This window comes from Aethalodelphis obliquidens, unplaced genomic scaffold (genome assembly GCF_003676395.1).
Source record: "Aethalodelphis obliquidens isolate GAN/ISIS:26980383/991018 unplaced genomic scaffold, ASM367639v1 scaffold3, whole genome shotgun sequence".
NCBI classification, from domain to species: domain Eukaryota; kingdom Metazoa; phylum Chordata; class Mammalia; order Artiodactyla; family Delphinidae; genus Aethalodelphis; species Aethalodelphis obliquidens.
The window spans coordinates 6034716-6055626 of record NW_020837947.1 but is presented as its reverse complement, the minus strand read 5'-3'; the positions used below and the strand labels follow the sequence as shown (position 1 = coordinate 6055626).

Sequence of the window (20911 nt, the reverse complement as noted above, 5' to 3'; positions counted from 1 at the left end):
AGGTTTGTAATTAGACGAACAACTCTTGGCTTAAATGATTACTTCCAAAGCACACAGTACTTTTTAAACATTGCTCTTGTAAATCTTGTTAGTACAGATATTTAATTAGTAAAACCTTATCTCTAAAAAGGAACCCCAAATGTTGACTTGAAAATAACCTCTTTCAGCCACAAGACTGTAAAACTCAACCTGGCAGACCATTTAGTATGAACTGACCTAATTAGGCAAGAGCCTTTCTAATATCCAACCAAGTATTTCTATTACAAACACTACTGAACATACCAGTTAGGAAGAGTCACATGATCTCTCCCCTTCCACCCAAGGTATCTGAAACTGTATTAATGTTTGCATAAATATTTTAAATGTTTCATCTTCAACAGAACAGGTAACTAGACAATCTGTCATCTCTTCGCAGAGTTCAACACATTTGGGTCCATTCCTTAGACAAATAAGCTTACTTATAAAAATGTGCTATTAACAATGCTACATTAGCACATAATGAATAATCCAAGTTATTTTCAGACTTAATTGGCTTCAAATAAATTTTGAGGGATTTGAGAAGAATAGAGAGAGGACTGGTGGCTCTGCAGCTTCTGCCCAGCACTTAAAATGAGCACCGTTTACTGCAGAGCCTCCTGGTCTCACTGGCAGCTGCAGTATCAGCAGGTCTCGATCCGTCATCATTACTCCTTGGCACCACACTGGCTGTTGGGACACACAGGTCTAAGAACAGCGAACTAATAACTTAGCCTTCAGATAAGAAAAAAGACATAGGAACTGAAAGGAAATCAGGGAAAATGAACACAATTGATAGAAAAATACACTAAACAGATTTAAGTTAAAGGGCATGGGATTATAGAATATTTTAAGGAAATGTGGGTGTATTAACTTTTAGAACAAAGTAACAAACCACCTCTTTTTTAAAGAGAAAACCTTTTAATTTAATGGTGGCTATAAAAGAACAACTAAGTACACACACCCGCCCACACACACACACACCAAACTTCTCAAGTCTTTACAGGGGTTTTCAGCATAGAACATGTTTATGTATAATTGACTGAGGGTTTTGATACCACCAGCAGTGAAATTTTATAATATGCATCAAACCAAGTCTAGTAACAGAATATTGCCATACAAAAATGCATTATTAATGTATTACATAATGTTTATATTACTCTCTATATAATTATAGATACTCTATATATAATTATATATATAATTATAGACATATAATATGTATATATAAAATACTGTAAATCCATATAAATACTATAAAATATAAGTGCATTTTTAAGCATCTTTTAAGATTTGGAGAGGATAAATGTAAAAAGTAATTTTAGTGTAAGTTTTGAACATGCTAAGGGCATGGAGATTTATCTGTTATAAATAACAATGTACTGAGACAATGACCTGGAAGACAGAAAAGAAAATAAGGATTTTTCCATGACTTTGAGGTTCTTGCAACCTTCTAGGAGAGACAAAGGAGCATACATAACCACAACAGGAGACAATAAGGCTAACAGGAAAATCTCGAAAGAAGTGGTCTGTGATTTTTGTAATCCTATAATAATACATGGAACCAAGAACTCACTATTCTGTATTTTTTTTTTTTTTTTCGGTACGCGGGCCTCTCACTGCTGTGGCCTCTCCCGTTGCGGAGCACAGGCTCCGGACGCACATCCTCGGCAGCCATAGCTCACGGGCCCGGCCGCTCTGCGGCATGTGGGATCTTCCCGGACCGGAGCACGAACCCGTGTCCCCTGCATCGGCAGGTGGACTCTCAACCACTGCGCCACCAGGGAAGCCCTATTCTGTATTTTTTAATTCAAGTTACTTATATCAATACTTCCTCTATTTCAAGTAATTTAGATAGGCAACACAGTGACACTACTTTTGGACCAGGTCATGTATATTGAAATTTGAGACTAGGTGAGCTATATATATATTTTAAGATTCCTTATATTTGAGCAGATAGCATATAATTTTATGAATATGAACTTAGTAAGTATAATGCATGAATTGTTTGTACGCATTCACTTTCATGGAAGGTATGTGTGTGTGTGTGTGTGTGAGTGTAGAAGACAGACACTGTAGAGGTTGAATATTAATATTGTGAGACATACACAAAATATAGACCATTGACATTTCAGGAAGTCTAAATTATCTCTGGAGCAGTTGCAAGACTAATACAAAGTTTCTGCTATTAAAACCAACGTATTGGGCTTCCCTGGTGGCGCACTGGTTGAGAGTCCGCCTCCCGACGCAGGGGACGGGGGTTCGTGCCCCTGTCTGGGAAGATCCCACATGCCACGGAGCGGCTGGGCCCGTGAGCTATGGCCGCTGAGCCTGCATGTCCGGAGCCTGTGCTCTGCAATGGGAGAGGCCACAACAGTGAGAGGCCCCCGTACCGCAAAAAAAAAAAAAAATCAAAAAAAAGTATCCAAAACTATTGTTTATGAAATATGTCCTTGGAAAACTACTGTAGAGAATTCACCTGTAAACAACACAAGAAAAGGAAAGCTATATTATAAAACTATTAGAAACCTGGTCTTATGGTCACTCACTTTTCTGGCACCTTTACAACAGTTATGACTCAGAACTGTGCGAAGTGAATTTCTGTGCCAGTTCAGCCATCTGCTGCCATCTCACAAATAGAATAATAGTCTAAAAGGAAAGTTTGTTTTGAGGTGCCATTCCCATATGCATACAATCCACAAACTGCCGTGTATAACTGTAGTTCAGCATTACACCAAGCAAGATTTGATTTTTTTGGAAGAGCATATTGCACAGCACTTTCTGGAAATCTCCCAATATTAGATACATGTCACATTTGCATTGAAACATATGGTCTTCAATGTGCTATCTCAAATTGTCTACAGAGACTCAGCAATCAGAGGTTCCTTGTTTTACCTTCCTTTTATGAGTTAATTTTCACTTAGCGAATTATCACACTGGTGATTTGGAGGCATTATCTTAATTCCTAATGTAAATTTATTTTCAACAGATGTTGTTCTATGAATAATACAAAAGTAAATAACATCTTATTAGTTATTAGCTGAAATTATGCCAAGGGGTGCTAGGTTTTAGATGCTAGAGCAAATGAGCAGACCCAAGCTCATCATCCATCACTGTCTTCCACCCCTGGGTAAGAGGGGGCCATGGCATTTCATCATTCTGAGAGTCAGGAGGGAAGCTGCCTCTTTGTGATTCCCCTCCCACTGATGCTCACCCTGTTTTAGGCATCCCTGCTCCTAGGAAAACTAGTTCTGATATTAGAGTGAAGGAAAGTATCCAAGGTGATGTCCCAGAGCGTTTGTTTTTTCTGTTCCTCTACAATGGATGAAGCTTCAGGGAACTTGAGTACACTGAGTTCACATACAAGTAGGAAAAAAGTGAGTTTGGTCTGGTTTTGGTGTGAGCGGTTGCTTAAACATAATAGAGATAGGAGGAAAGAATTTCACTGGGTTTTAACAAAATGTGTCCATGATAATCAATCTGTCCCTTTAAGTATCTTGAGTAGATTGTTCTGCTAAAATTTTAAACAAAAACACAAAATGGGCATAGAAAGGTAAGATATTTTCCTAGGATAAAACTACAGTTTCATTGAGAACGAAGGAACTAACTGTTCAGAAACCTCATTCTCCGCGGCGCTTATACCCCTGGGTTCAATGAAACGGTACCTAGGTTCCAGACTTGGAGAGCAAAGACCAAGCCCATCATGACTCAGAAAACAACAAAATACCCCTCACATATCAGCTCCTTCTTTTCCCTGTCCACTACCTAGAAAACAGATAAATCACTGCCTTTTTTTTTCTAGCAGCAAAAGAGGTCATTTCCAGAATCACAGCTGACGTTGGTTACACACAGAAAGCTGCCTAGGTGGAAGCTTGAATGTTGGTTTACTCAAAGCCAAGAAATTAAGAAAACCACAATGCACTCTGGAGTGGGAGGAAACACACTAATTATAGCAACCAGTATGCATCCTTTCCAAGTAATGAGATAATGAGTCAACTTACTGATTGCATATTGTGGTTACTGAATGCATTCTGGGATGTTTAACAAGAGGACTGATTGCTCATAATTCAAGGTGTATCTCTCCATTTACTGAGGTTTTATTTAACCTCTAGCAATTTTGTCACATTATTCACAAAGGCCTTATAAATCTTCTGTTGGATAATTCCAAGGTTCAACATATTTTTGACACATGCAATTATAAATGGTAACTTAGAAAAATCACATTTTCTGTTGGTTGCAATTGATCGCTGTATGTTGAATTTTTTATCCAGCAAAGAAACAAATTCTCTTGTGAATTTGTATGACATATCTTTATATTCTTTTAGGCGTTCTGCATAGATAGTAACATCAACTGTGACTAGAAATGGTTTTGTTTCTTTGTATCCAACCATAATAATTTTTGTTCCTTTTTTCCAGCCTTACTATACTTTATTATATAGCTTATATTGATATAGTTGTCTTTTTTCTCAGTCTTAACGGGAAACTGACTATTTTTCCATATTTGCTACAATTTTTTTCTATAGACCCTTTTTATGAGATTAAGAAAATTCCCTTCTATACCTAGTTTAATAAGTTCTTAAGCATAAATACATGTTTAACCTTATTAAATAATTTTGTAGCATCTATTGAGATCATATAATTGTGTTCTTCTTTTAATACAGTGAATTTCATTATTGATTATCTCATGTTAATCCAAACAAGTATATCTGAAATTAACTCTACTGGGTCATGATACATTATCCCTTATATATACTCCTAAATTTGGTTTCCTAATATTTTATGTAAGATTTTTATATCTATGGTTGTAAATAAGACTGACCCATAATTTGTTTTTCTTTACTAACTTTATTAATTTTAAGAATTAAGGAAATCAAAATGCCAGTTGGAGAAGGAAGTCTCTTTTTTTGGTACTGAGGAAAAATGTACTCTTTTGAAGAAATATTTGTTAGTTCCTTGACTGGAGTTAGTTAGTTCCTTGTTAGTTAGTTCCTTGACTGGTTGGTAAAACTCACCAATGTCTATAAAACTATCTAGGCCTGATGTTTCTAATATTTCTAATTAAAATTAATTCCTTTAATGAGTATTCAAGATTTATTGAGTCAGCTTTGATAAGTTATATTTTTCTTGGAAGAATGCATTTTATACAAGTTTTCAGATTTACTGTATGAAATTGGTTATAGATTCTTTAATATAATTTTGATTTCTGAATTATCTTAATTTTATATACTTTTTTTATTCTTAATATTGTTAACTGTGCCTTTACAATTCTTTTCTAAATCAATCTTCTGAGACTTTTATCCATTTTCTTTGTTTTTGTTTTATTATTCATTAATCTCTGACTTTATCTTTATTATTTTATTTATGTATTTTCTTTGGGTTTATTTGGTTGTTTTTTTTTCTGACATCTTATATTGAATGCTTAGCTCACTAATTTTCACCCTCTGTTCCTTTTCTAATTAAAAAGAAAACTCAAGGCAATAATTTTTTTTTGAAGAGCCATTGTAGCCACACATACCTGGATCAAGTCTTAATGTGTAGGATTTTTTTCAATTATTGTTCCATTCTTAACCTCCTGACTTTCTTTGTGATTTCATCTTTGATCCAGTAGTTATTTAGAAGTATATTTCTTAACTGCCAAGCATAGCATTGGCTAGTTACTATATCATCAATATAATGTTGATTATTGTAGAAATCAGTATTTCTAACTTAGTTGCACTGTGGTCAGAGAATGCTGCCTATAAGAAACTAATATCTGATTTTGTTTAATCTTGCTTTATGGCTCAAATGTGATGAATTGTCATAAAGACATTTCTAAATGTATTATTTGGTTGCTGATTTTACGTGTCAAAAAGCATTTGTTAATTTTATTACTTAAATTTTATCTTTAGTTCCCTCTCATTTTATTGAAATAGGTTATTCAACCTTCTTTTAACTAGAGGTTTTAGCCCATTAACATTTTTGGTAATTATCTGACTTGAAACAATAGTTCCCAAGATATGGCTATCAAGCATTGAAGAGAGCAGTGGCCCTTAAGAGACGGAAACAAATGAGGTGAGTCCTATAATCACTCCAGGCAAAATCTGAAAGATTCCCTAAATTGAGGAGATGGAACTCAGAGTTGAGGAAGACTGAGACAGCTAAAATTCACAAAGGAAAATGCTAGAGAGAGATGCTCAGCCACAGAGTACCAGAGATCTGCAAAGGGCCCCTTCATGTCCAGCATATGCATGTGAGGAAACTCTCCGAGGTACTGAAAAGAACCACTTGAAAGAACTAGAGATTAACAGTGACCAGGGCCCACACAGGGCCAGGGATAGTGCCTGTCCCCACCGGCTAGATTGGAAAACTTCCTGCCTCACACACAGGTTGCTGGGAAGAGTACATAGAACTTCCCTGCTTCAGTAGCGGGAATAATGAGCCCTAGGCCAAGCAATGTTCTGGTCCTGACCAACAAGTAAACAGGTGGCCTGCAAGGATCAAACTATTCCCAAGTAATGTAGCTGTGTCCAAAAACAAAGCTCAAAAATATTTATCAAAAAAAAAAAAAATCCAACACTTAACATAGTATAAGTCACAATATCTGACACCCAGTAAAAAAATTACCAGGTATTCAAAAAAGCAGGAAATTAAGACCCTAATGAGGAGAAAAATCAATCAAGAGAAACTGATCCAGAGTTGACATAGGCAAAGACATTAAAACAGTTATTATAACTCTACTCCGTATGTTCAATAAGTTAAGTAGAAACATAGAAGATATAAGAAAAAAATCTAACTTTGAGAGTTGAAAATTACAATGTGTGAGATAAAAAAAACACGCACTGGATAGAAGGAAGGGCAGAAGAGCCATTGCAGAAGAAAAGATGGACAAACTTAAAGATGTAGCAATAGGAACTCTCCAAAATGAAAGCAACAAAGATAAAATGGAATTATTTTTAAAAATAAGTAAACCAAAGGCAGACAAACAGGAAAAGGGAAATAAAAAAAAGAGGAGACAAATAGAAAACAGTATCTAGAGGGAAATTTATTTCAATAAATTACTATATCAGAAAAGATGAGCTCAAATCAGTGGCATTTTCTACAATAAAAAGCTAAATAAAGAAGAGTAAAGTGGTTGAGAGTAAGCAGGCTATAGCAGAAACTCATGAGGTAGGATAAAGATTGGCCAACTTCCCCTGTAAAGAACCAGATAAGAAATATTTTAGCCTTTGTGGCTCAAATATAGTCTCTGATGCATATTCATTTTCTTAGTTTTTTTTAAAATAACTCTTTAAAAATGTAAAAGTCATTCATAGACACAAGGCTTTACAAAATCAGGGTTGGATTTGTCTACCAGCTGTAATTTGCTCCACAATGATATAAAAAGCAGAAAAACAACAAAGAAAAATCAGTTATATCAAAAGCTGATTCTTTAAGATCAACAAAATAGATAAACCTCTATCTAGACAAGACATACATTACAATATCAGCAATGACAGAAGTGGCATCACTATAGTCATACAGACATTAAAAAGACAAAAAAGGAATATTATGGACAATTTTATGCCAGTAAATCTGATAACTCAGATGAAATGGGCAAATTCCTTGAAAGACACAGTCTACTAAAGCTTAGCCAAGAAGAAACAGATAACCTGAACAGACCTACTACATTTCATTGGAGAAATTGAATTTGTAGTTAAAAACTTTCTAGCAAATTCTACCAAACATTTAGAGAAAAAAATAATATGGATTCTATACAAACTTTTCCAGAAAATTGAAAAGGAGTGACTTCTTCCCAACTTAATGAAGTCAGGATTGCTGTAGTACCAAAACCAGATAAAGACATTGCAAGAATCCTGCAGACTAATATCCCTCGTAACCACGGATACAAAAATTATAACAAAACACTAGCAAATGTTCAGAAGTTAAAAACAAAATTGTTTATAAATTCAACAATATATAAAAAGGATAATACATTATGATCAAGTAGAGTTTATCACAGCAATGCAAGATTGATTTTATACTTAAAAAATCACTCACTGTTCAACCATACTAACAAAAGAAAAAAGAAAAAAATAATATTTTATATTAATAGACACAAAAAAGGCATTTGACCAAGTATCTAACATCCGCTTCTGATAAAAACTCTCAGCAAACTAGAAATAGAAGTGAACTTCCTCAATCTGATAAAGGGCATGTACAAACAACCTACAATACCATACTTAATGGTGAAAGACTGAAGGCCTTCATCCTAAAAACAGGAGCACTGTGAGGATGGTTGCTCTTGCTACTTCTGTTCAACATTGTACTGAATGTTTTAGCTGATATGATAAGTCATAATAAAGAAATAAAAGAATCCAGTTTGGGAAGAAAGAAGAAAACATATCTTTATTCAAAGACAGCATGATTATCTCTGTAAAAAATCCTATGGAATCTACAAAAAAGCTACTGGAAGTAATAAGTGAGTTTAGCCAAGTCGGAAGATACAAGCTCAATATACAAAATTAATTCTTTCTATATGCTACGAACAAAGAGTTGAGAATTAAAATTTTAAAAATAGCATTTATGGTATCATTAAAAATATTAAATAGGAATAAATTTGACAAAAGATGTGAAAGATCAGTACACTGAAACCAAAAAAATCACTGGTGAGAGAAAATAAAGAAGACTCAAATAAATGGAGAGAGATATTTAGCTTATGGGTTAGAAGACTCAGTACTGTTAATTCAAGTCTCTCCAAGTAGGTCTATAAATTCACTGCAATCCCTATCTAAATCCAGAAGGACTGACTGAATAGTTAGTGGGTTTTTTTTTTTTTTTAGAAATTGACCAAGTGATTCTATACTTCATATGGCAATACAAATGAACTAGAATATCTAAGAAAAACTTAGAGAAAAAAATCACCTGATTTCAAGATTAATCAAGTTACAGTAATGAAAAAAGTATGTTATTGGAGTAGAGAAAAACAAACAGATCAATAGAACAGAAGAGTCCAGAAACAGCCACAAACATGTGGACAACTGATCTGGACAAAGGGGCAAAGGCAACTCAGTGGAGAATGGATAGTTTTTTTCAAGATATCATGCCATAAGCAACTGGAAATCCATACGCAAAAAAAAAAGGCTTTGACTCTTACTTCACACCATATCACCATATACAAATATTAACTCACAGTTGATCACAGTCCTAAATGTAAAAGTTATAACTATATAATTTCTGGAAGAAAACAAAGTAACATCTTTATGACCTTGAGTTAAGAAAATATTCTCTAGCTATGATCTCAAAAGAATTATCATAATAAACAAATTTAAAATTTACTATTACATCAAATTTTACAGTATCTGCTTAATGGAAGACATTACTAATTGTTAATTAACTGCTAGTATAACAAGAAGTCACAAACTTTGAGCAAACTTCTGTAAGATATATATCTGATGAAGAGTTTTAGTCCAGAATATATAAAGCACAGTCAAAACATAATAGTAAGAAAACAACCCAATAAAGAGTGGGCAAAAGATTTGAACAGACATTGCATCAAAGAAAATATATGGATTTTCTTATACAAGTACATGAGAATTTGAGGTCATTATCTATTAGGAAAATGCAACTTAAAATCACAATAAGGTATCCCTACACACTTATTAGAATGGCTAAAATTAAAAAGCTTGACCAAACCAAGTGTTGGCAACATTGTAAAACTACTGGAATTCCTCTACATTGTTGGTGTAAATGTAAAATGGTACAACTACCTTGGAGAATTGTTTGGAAGCTTCTTAAAAATTTAAATATACACTTAATCATATTATCAGGCCATTTCACACCTAGTTATTTACACAAGAGAAAGAAAAACATATGACGTATATGAATGTCTGTCACAGCTTTATGTGTAATAGCTAAAACCTGTAAACAACTCAAATATTTATCAACAGGAGAATGGATAAACAAATTGTGGTATATTCATGCAATGGAATATTAGTCAGCAACAAAATGAAGGAACTAGTAATACACACTATAGCATGCATGAATCTCAAACTCATTATACTGTATGAAAGAATCAAGTCAAATGCATACACTGTATGGCTCTAGAAAATGCAAGACAGAAAGCAAATCAGTGTTTGGGCATAACTGGGGACTGAGGTCATGGGAGAGCTGAGAAAGGGGGATTCTGAAGGGGCTGAGGAAACTTTTTGGGGTGATGGATATGTTATCTTGAAAGTGGTGATGGTTTATTTTATATAAATTATACCAAAATAGGGCTGCGAAAAATGCCATTTCTGTGGGATTTTTCTCTTCTCTTCCTTCTCCTCCTCCTCCTTTATCTTCCCCTAGACATGATTATTGCCAGGTAGTGAACTCCATTAGAGGTAAGTCAAGCGACTTTATAAATTAAACAAAGAACCAAGGGCAATATTTTATTTGAAAAATAACCATTATATCATGTTTATGATGTAAATATTGTGGGCACATATATATTTTTAATGAATTGCTCATGGTTTCTATATTCTTTCAAAGTTGTACATAAAGTTAATTTTTACTAAACAAACTATATTTTGCCATTGCATTCACGGTCTCTGTGGTGGAAGACTGCTTTCATTTCACTTCTGTTCTTGAAACATAACATGTCACTGGAATGTTTCACTGGCCAAGTCACTGGAATGTTTCACTGGCCAAGGCACTACTGCCAAGAAGCTAGTCTGCAATGGATTGAGTCACTGACCACATAATACCATGACATAAATTTCCATGACATAAATCCTGGTGCAGTACTGTCCACGGCTGACCCAGGATTTTATTTCAAATTTAGTTGCTAAAAATGCAGCAGGGACATACAAAATATATGAGTGTCACTAGGATCACATAGGTGATTTGACATTGAGCAAGAATTAGCAAAAGCATCTTCAATATGCTTTTTCAGGTCTAGGGAAAGTGTCAGTGATTCCTAAATTCACTAGAATTTTTTTCCTGTGGGATAAAAACAAACGAGAAAATCAAGGCAGTTTTCCTATCACCTTTGAGCTTCTCAACACTAAATGACAAAGCTAGATCCTAAAAAGGTTTTGAGAAACTTCCGGCTGACATGGGAGTATTCTTTGTTATAGCACACCCCACTGGGCCAGACACATATGAAAGGGAGATGGCAGATCAGTAATCAGGATGGAGTGACTCAAAAGTATTTGAGACTTGGACTCCACAAACAGCAGCATCGTAAGATCTTCCTAAAACACAACTCCCGATGAATTTGTATTGGTAGGGATATCTGTAAAACCCTTGCACCAGGTTAAGCCTGCAGGTGGCATTGAGAACCAGAGCTATTCTTTCTAAACAGCCTTTACAAAGACTAAGAAGCAGAAAAGGCAGATTACAGAAAGCAGCCACAGCAAACAAGGTAGAATACTTTTACTTTTACCTACCACAGAAAGGACTGTTCTTCAAGCTTTCTTGACCCATTTATATTTTGTAGACTGCCGAACAGCTAATGATTTCAGTGTCTCTTAATCTGAACTGCTATTTTAGGAAAAATAGTCTATATAGTAAAAAGTCTGGTCAGGCCAGTATAAGTATGGATCCTGGTAACATCTTGATCCATGAAAAACTCAATGTTTGGGAGGAGACATTTCCAGTCACAGGTGGAAAGTAACACTGTCAAAATGAAGGACATGGATAAAAGGATAATAGTGAAAGTAGCTTAAAACACAATAGTCATATTATTGTAAAAATCATTTTCATCTCATGAATGTCTAATTATTTTCTTTTCCATTGCTCTTCTAAAATTAGTACTTGCTTAGTAATAGAAACATCAAGAAAGGACACAGGGGGTATTATAATTCTAGCAATTAAAAGCTAGCCTCCTCATTTTCTATGCTTGATTTCAGGTCTTGAAAAAAATACATACTTTTTTCCCAAATTTAAATGGCACCATTTAATTTTTTTTCCCAAATTTAAATAGAGCATAATTTAAAATTTAAGTAGATAAGATAAATAGATGGGCACTGAACACAGCATGTTTAATTTAAAACTAAAATGCTTTATTTTCCTACGAATGAGCAAAATTAAACTTCCTCCATAATTTAGAATGCTCTATTTTATTTTTATTATTTTCAGTTTCATGTTGGGTAAGAAGTTTTTCATACTAATGTCCACTGTAAATGTTTTCAAAAGCCTTTACTAAGTAAGTGGTGGTACTAGACCAACACCACCATATCACCAATCCAATAGTTTACAATATTTTTCCAAAATGTTTATATCTCACCTGTCATACTAAAAGTCATCCAGCATTATTCTTCCTACTCCTGTAGGTTCTCAAAATATTTTCACCATCAGATTCAATCAGCTTAGTATTTCACTATTGAAAGTCTTAGAATTATTTGCAGATTTAAAGTTTTTGTGTCTCCTTCCTTTTGAAAAATAAAAAAAAATAAAATGTTTAAAAAAGCATTTCTGGGCTTCCCTGGTGGCGCAGTGGTTGAGAGTCCGCCTGCTGATGCAGGGGACACGGGTTCGTGCCCTGGTCCAGGAAGATCCCACATGCCGTGGAGCGGCTAGGCCTATGAGCCATGGCCGCTAAGCCTGCGCGTCCAGAGCCTGTGCTCCACAACGGGAGAGGCCACCAACTGTGAGAGGCTCGAGTAACAGAAAAAAAAAAAAAAAAAAAAAGCATTTCTGGCTATGAACTTTTAAGTGCTACAGATTTACATTTCTCTGTTCATAAAAGGACCTGTTCATTTTTGGCGGTGGTGGTAGCGGCACCGGGGTTCCTTCATTTAAGGCAATTCCTATCCATGATAAAAATATAGCTCTTTTGAAATAGTTCCAGTATATACCACTAAAATTCATTAAAACTCTGGAGTGGATGCTATTCAGTTCTCTAAATCTAGAGTATAACATCATCTAAAGTACCCCTCATCCCTGTTTCTCCCTATCTCATAATTATGGATTTTTTTCAACAAAGTATTGATGACTCTCAGAAATCATCCTGTTTGTGTATTTGTATACTTTTTGTCTAAATCATCTCTCCCCATTTCCTACCCTATGGACCTCATAAAACATATATAGTTACGTGGAAGATCCACTAAAGAGGATCATCACCAGGCAAATAGAAATTACCCAATAACACTGACTGCTTGAAAAAATTCCTTAGATTTAGTTTGTCAAAGATGTTCAGAATATTTGGTACGATTACATTATTTGTTCTAGCCCTATGACCTCTCAGACATCTTTATGTAAATTAGGATTGGTGGGATTTTTGAGAGTCAATTCATTTTACAGAGCTAGAAACTAAGGTCAATGGGTGTTCAATCATTTTGTTCAGAAACTTAGTGATGGGACCAGAATAGAATCCAGTCACTTGACATCTAATCCAATAATCTTTTTACTGAGTTAATTTGCTAGTGAAACTCCTCAGCATTTCCTCACAACAGAATAAAACCTTGAGCTCCATATCTCTGCCTTTTCTTTGCTATAACTAAGTATACCTTTTTAAATTTAAAAACCATGGTTATAAATGATCTCACTTTCTCCCTCTGAGTTATCTAAAGCAGTATGTTTCAAAACATGTCAACACCAGTTACTTGATGTACTCTAAGGAAAAACAGTGTTCCATGGCCAAACAGGTTTAAGAAGCATTGATTATTATGTGGACAATAGGTATTACCCAAATACTAGCACTGGAAACGTCCTACTGTAAATATACATGCTTCATTAAGCGTTTCCTAAACTCACTTCACTATAGCATCCTCTTTTCACAGAACCCATCAATAGCCTACAGAACAAATACACCATAGAACATGCTTTGGGAAACAATGATTTAAGAATCTTTATAACTGCTTTAAAAATACATCATGAAGTATTATTTTTCAGAATATTTTCTAAACTGTCAGATTTCTAGTTCCTTCTGTGTCATACAGCACTTAATGACTTTCCCTATTTTCACTATTTAATTATGTTTCACTTATTAAAATCTGGTTAAACATAATGCATATACATGGCATCTGGCATAAGTAGGAAATAAAGGTTGATTTCTTATTTCTCTTTGCTCCATTACTTTAAAAATAAAACAAAACTGAAAACTGTTATTTCCAATAGTGCAAATTATGGTCAATTTATGTTTTCATTATTCTGACCTGCCATGCTCAGTTTTTAGCTTTCCAACAAGGTATTCTTTTTTTTTTTTTTTTTTTTTTTGCGGTACGCGGGCCTCTCACTGTTGTGGCCTCCCCCATTGCGGAGCACAGGCTCCGGACGCGCAGGCTCAGCGGCCATGGCTCACGAGCCCAGCCGCTCCGCGGCATGTGGGATCTTCCCAGAACGGGGCACGAACCCATGTCCCCTGCATCGGCAGGCGGACTCTCAACCACTGCGCCACCAGGGAAGCCCCCAATAAGGTATTCTTAAACAATTCCTAACATTCCTGTGGATCATTTACTTGGAAAAATGCTTCATTTACATATGTATTCCCTAATATTTGCATTCATTCAGTTTCCTTTGAAAGTAAATGGTAAACAAATTAATGGCATTTAAAGGAGAGAGGATTTCCTCTCAAATTAATTTTAACGTTTATGTAGTTGTGTTCTGTAATTTCCTATAAAGCATCTCTCCAGTCCTTAGTTCCAGGTAGATACCCTTTCCTCTTTTTTGAATCCTAAGAATAACATTTAAAGGAAGAAGTTACTTGTTCTTTAAAAGAAATCCAATAGCATGACACCATGTAAACCAGAAATCTTTCACAGAGGCCAAGAAGCCAAAGGAAAACACTGCTCATGATCAGGCTCTCTCGAAGCTCTTGCTGCTCTTTCATCTGTGTACTTTCATGCTTCCTCAGCACACCATGAGCCAATGCTTAATGCTCAAAGTAAGTTACTGAGCTGAGTGCTGAGTGGTTCTGTAGCTTTGTTTTTGCTGGTTGTGGGGCATATTGGTGAAAAAAAGAAAGGGAAAAGGAACTAGCTTTTGAAAGACAGCACTGATAAATGATGAGTTTTCCAACTTAATTTTTTTTTTTTTTTTTTTTTTTTGCGGTACGCGGGCCTCTCACTGCTGTGGCCTCTCCCGTTGCGCAGCACAGGCTCCGGACGCGCAGGCTCAGCGGCCATGGCTCACGGGCCCAGCCGCTCCGCGGCACGTGGGATCTTCCCGGACCGGGGCATGAACCCGCGTCCCCTGTAACGGCAGGCGGACTCTCAACCACTGCGCCACCAGGGAAGCCCATCCAACTTAATTTTTTGACAGCTTTAAGATTTAGTGAAAATTAGAATGGAAGATAAAACCAAAGTCCTAGCATTTTAGAAGTTTCTTTCATCTTAAGTGAAATATTCTCATCAGAAACTTTGGCACCTCATCCAGTGCTTTTGATGCTGGCAGTAAAACAAGACAATCCATCTTATTAGCTGGGAAGAAATTCCCTTCACTAGTGAGGAAAGTATAACTTATAAATAAGTCAAGTTGATATGGTTACATTTTTACTTCATAAATTGGCTTTGTATTTAGAACTGATTAGGGATGAAAGAGTGGAGAGAGAGTTATCGACTGAATTATGTTCTCCCAAAATTCATATGTTGGGCTTCCCTGGTGGCGCAGTGGTTGAGAGTCCGCCTGCCGATGCAGGGGACACGGGTTCGTGCCCTTGTCTGGGAAGATCCCACATGCCGCGGAGCGGCTGGGCCCGTGAGCCATGGCTGCTGAGCCTGCGCGTCCAGAGCCTGTGCTCCGCAACGGGAGAGGCCACAACAGTGAGAGGCCCACGTACCACAAAAAAAAAAAAAAAAAATTCATATGTTGAAGCCGCGACCCCAGTGTGATAGGGCCTTAGGGTAATTAGGGTTAGATGAAGTCATGAGAGTGTAGTCCTCGTGATGGAATTAATGGCTTTACAAGAAGAAGAAGAGAGGGAGATTGCTCTTTCTCGGGGCCATGTGAGGACACAGTGAGAAGGTAGCTGTCTGCAAGTCAGGGCCCCTCACCAAGAGCTGAGTCTGACAGCACCTTGGTCTTGGACTTTCAACTTCCAGAATTGTGAGAAATAAATATCTGCTGTTTAAACCATCTGGCCCATGGTATTTTGTTATAGCAGCCTGAGCAGACTAATACAGACAGACAGATGGACAAAGACACAGGGAAGTTTTCTTGCCTGTTCTTTACTTGTCCAAAGTCATATTGATTTGGTAGCAGTGTGCATGGGTTGGATATTTTATTCAAATTAGGTTTAAGTTTTTTTATTAAAGAAAATCGGGGGAAATTTATAGTATTAATATGTCAAGAATCCTATTTGCTCGTGTACTTCCAATCTCTGTGAGCAACTGTAGCCTGGTATCAAATTGAACCCCGAGGTCATTAAATGTAACATTCTAGGGGAAACTGTTGAAGACCTAATAACAAATAAAGGCCAAATAATGAGAGCTGGAAACTACAATTCTACCCTGATAACATGGAAAGCACTTATATGAATTATGAAAAAGGGGAACTGTGCAACTCACAAGTTTTCAGCGATGAATCACTCATATGCTACACTGCGTGTGATAAATGTTTAAAAGTAAAAGATCCAAAAACATTTTGCCACATAAATCTTGCAGTGTTCCAAAGGGAAGCATCAAAAGGATATTCATTTATAAAATTACAGCTTGGTAGATAAATTATGAAGCCTCAAAGAACATGCTGTTTCTTCTGTTTGTCAGTTTGTAAGTTGACTCAACAGGTCTAAGTTAAATTCATGAAAAATCAAATCATCTCCTGAAAGTTTTCTTTCTTTTTTTTTCCCTGCACTACATAAGATGTGTGCTTTAAAAGTTGTATACTATAAATTTTAGAATTTACTATATGGTACTTATAAAACACATTTCCATAACTCAAAATATTATAATGCTTGCCTATCTTTAAGAAAGTAATAATAAAGCATTGAGATACTGGGGGGAGGGAGGAGTTTAACAATCAGAAACAAGGGTCATTTAAAATAACTGCAATATAATTCTATTGAAGTTAAAATTTAATAAAAATAAATTCTACCTAAACCTAAAATGTTTTTATCAATTTTATCTTTCTTCCTTTTAAGATAGAAGAAAGTACTGTCATGAATTAGACTAATTTGAAGTATATTTTAAGTAATGGGAAAAATAGTAGAAAGTTGCGGATTCATATTCAAATGAGTGCTCAGGGTGGTCAAGCCCATGGGCAAGCCACCTCTAACCCTGTGTAAACATTATTCTATGAAAATTTTCCTTGCTCAGAATTAAAATGATTTTTCTACAAAAATGGTTTCCACTGACTTGAAGTACTCTAGCCAACCAGTACCCCACAGTGGCAGTCTGTTCCTTTGGACCCCGGCCCACACACACACCCCTATCAGTGCCCTGCAGAGACAATTCAAAGTGTGTTGTGAAAAACCCCCTTCTGAAAGTCCTTTTATGCTGTTTTAATTCAATTTGGTTTCTATATTGAAGCTGAAATTCTGACTTACCACCAACCCTCGTTTTATATGTCTTCGATATAAACCCATATATCTTCAAGGCAGACTATATTATGTACCTCCAGTTAGTAGCTAATAAATATACCTATTTGGAAATTCTGTTTATTCTTCCATACTTAGTTGCAGTAAACTTGACAGCACAAGACAAATGACAATGGGATAGCAGCTTCTTTCATTTTTATGCTACATTCTATTTTTTTAGGAAACTGGAAAGGTATCACCATTGTTTACTGTTATCCCATGTATTTCTAAAAAATATTTTTAAAAGACTATTTAAAATGCATATGTATCATGCATATGTATATTAACATAATTATATGTTCTTAAATATCATGATATAAAATTACATTCTTGCTGGGAAAGAGTCCTCTTGGCCTCTTGCTGGGTGTGCCAAGACTGCAAGGCTCTCTCCACTTTCTACCCAAGCCATTTATCAGGCTTTCTCATGTAAGTGGTAATCTTAAAAGACAAGGCAATGTTTCCCGTGGAGAAAAAGCAGGCTTGCTTACTGTTTGCTCCATCAGCAGTGGATTCCCCCAGCTCAGTGTCTTCAGCTGTGGTACAAATCCACTCCATGTGTAGCATCCACCTGAGCCCATCATCTCACTGCCATGGGACCTGGGTGTATGAGGCACTGACTCAGACCAGCGGCTGCTTGTGCTGAGTGCTACGCAGGCTTTGCCTTTGGCCCGAGCATCTCATGTCTTCTGCCAGCAGTCTGAAGCAGCAGCAGGCTAACTTATCAGTTTTTAAGTAGGGTAAAAGCAAATCCCAGCCTGACAATACTATGCATATGCAAACTTTCACAGGTGTGATTCAAGAATACAAACAACTGGAGTTGTATGTCTCCAAGAACAATCATGATGAACATTTTGCTAGAGCACTGCTCTGTAAAACAATATCAGAACAATTTCCTCTGTCATCTTCATCACTGACCTTTTAATTGGACTATTTTTTAAACTGAATTTCTAGAGTTGCCAGCACTTTCATAACATAGAAACCTGTCTTTTCAAATTCCACAGTAATGTTCAAACAAAAGAAATTCCAAATCTTTCTTGGGTTATAATAAATGTTCCCCAAATTAAAAAGGCATGTACTTTGGCAAGTAGGAGGCCAGAAAAAAAGGGGTTTCAAACATCAAAGAAGGCTCTCAAAATACTCTTTCAAACGAAGAAAGCCCCACTCTCAGGACCTTATCTTGAAAGCTCACATTGGTTAGAGAGCAACCTTTAAAGGATTACCTTAACATGCAAGGAATTGGGCCCTCTCTGATGTGTTCTGAAACTTATATTAAAAAATGGCTGTGTGACTGACATGGCTGGGGGATGCAAAGAGGGTCAGGAAGCTGGAGGAAAGGCTTAAATTCCAAAAATGAACAGGAGTTCAGACATGAAGTCATTTGTGGAAAACACACACAACAAGAATATGATAATTGGTCGTCAGTTTGCAGAACGCAATCTAATGCTTTTACTCCATAAGGTAACCATGCAAGGCAAAAGAAACTATAAGCCCAAAGGCATTTTTTAAGAATATAAATCTGTCTTCTTTGTCAATATATGTGTATAAAATAAAAATCAAAGTCCCCTTTCACCACCACTCAGTTCCACATTACCTTTACCAATATAGAATTTCAGTGCAGCTTCCAGATCTTTCTCTGTGTGTATTTTGATATATTTTTAATGATGTATTATATTCAGTGTTCTGCAACATGCTTTTCCACTTAATAACATGATTTACATTGCTCAGTGTCAATAAACACAGAGCTTCCCCACTTATTAAACATCTAGATGGTATATTACAGTGACTTTATTTAATAATTTAACCATTCCCCTATTGACGAATGTTGATTTTTTCCCCCTAATTGTTCCATGTTTCAAAATTAAACAATACACTTAAGCTTCAAAGTTTTTGCTGCAGCCTAAGGGTTCTATGCAATTTGGAGTCCGTTTTCTTCCATAACCTCAAATCAGTGCCAGAGACTCTGCTTCTGTTCTTGGTCTTTGCCAGCGCTGCGCCTCTATGCGCGGTGCCCTGTCCCAAGGCCTTGGCGTGGCGCTCCTCCTGCCTCCTCACTTCTCAGCTCATAGGCCACTTCGTGAGGACTTTCTAGAACTCTTGATCTAAATAACCTAATTTATCCTTGGTCAGCTGTTATTATATCTTCTTTGTTTATTTCATTCCTAGTACTCATCACTCTCTGAAATGATCTCGATCATGCGTTTGTTCATGTGTGTTTACTGTCTCCCCTTGCTGTAAATAAGACCTTTCTCTGGCATCCTCCAGTGTATCCTTTATGAGAAAAGTGCTTGCCACATAGTGTATTCTCATTGTGTCCACTGAAAAACTGGATAATGGGCATATCCTTTCACTTGCAAAACGGCACATTTACACAAGTAAATCCCTAGGAGAGGCACCTGGAAGTAAAACTGCTGTCCCAAGATGTATACACATAAAATTGTCATGGGTACTCTCCAAGTGTACTCCCAAAAAAAGCGTTAATTGCAGTTTACATTCCTTCCAACACTATATGGGTGGCTCTTTCTCCTAAATGCAGAGCCAATTTTGTAATGCCAATCTGATAGACAAAAAATGATTTCATTTTGTAAATTTAAAAATTACGCTGACCTCAAGAATCATTTTACATGTTTATTATATTTGATCTTCAAATTCATTATCACTGGAACTCTTTCTACTCTTTTTTCCTTTGGGCTTATTAAAATATCAGTCTTGTTTTCTTTTTTATTATACAACATTGGAGGTTTTGGGTTGGTTTGTTCAGTCTTAAATACACCTGGAATTATTTTTATGTATGGTATGGTAAAGACTATTCTTCTTTTAAAATGCATACGTGTATTTTTCTTATTAGAAAATAGTCATGGTAGACATTTTAGAAAAATCACACACATGCAAAACCAGCACAGAAAATAGAAATCCCCCAGACAAAATCATCGTTACATACAGTACTGTCATAACAGCACTATCTTATATATTCTCACATTTTCTGCTCATAACTGGTTGAGCAGTGGCAGGAGAGTTTATACAAATGCAAGGTGACTTCTATCTGAAATTATATAACCTCTAAAAACAGAGAGCCAAAAGACAGGCAAAAGTATTTCTTTTTAACCCAGAGAACCAGCAGCTGCTAGCTAGTCACCCACTCTTCACTTTTCAATTAGTCAAATAGTTTCTCTAATTGAAAACACCGTTTGTTAAGCCTGTTCCTCATTCAAGCTATTTGTATCACTAGCCTAATTCTATCAGTGGCCAGCACAATTACTTCACAATTAGAAAGAAAACATCAATATGAGTTTCTTCTTTAGCAGTTGGGTTAGTGTTGCTTGGACACCAGCAATGGACACCAGTTCTTATCTACCCCAAATGTATTTGCAGGGTCTATTCTATTTCTTTGTTTTTCACAGAAGCTTAAACCTTCATTGGGGTATACTTTCTGGTCGCAAAAGGTAA

General features: G+C 36.1%; 1 protein-coding gene across 11 annotated transcripts in view; it reads right to left on the bottom strand.

The window, feature by feature from the left end:
• Positions 1-20911, bottom strand: part of LOC113606908 (1-acyl-sn-glycerol-3-phosphate acyltransferase delta) — a 1415842-nt gene that overhangs the window by 1050667 nt on the left and 344264 nt on the right. The window lies entirely within an intron of this gene.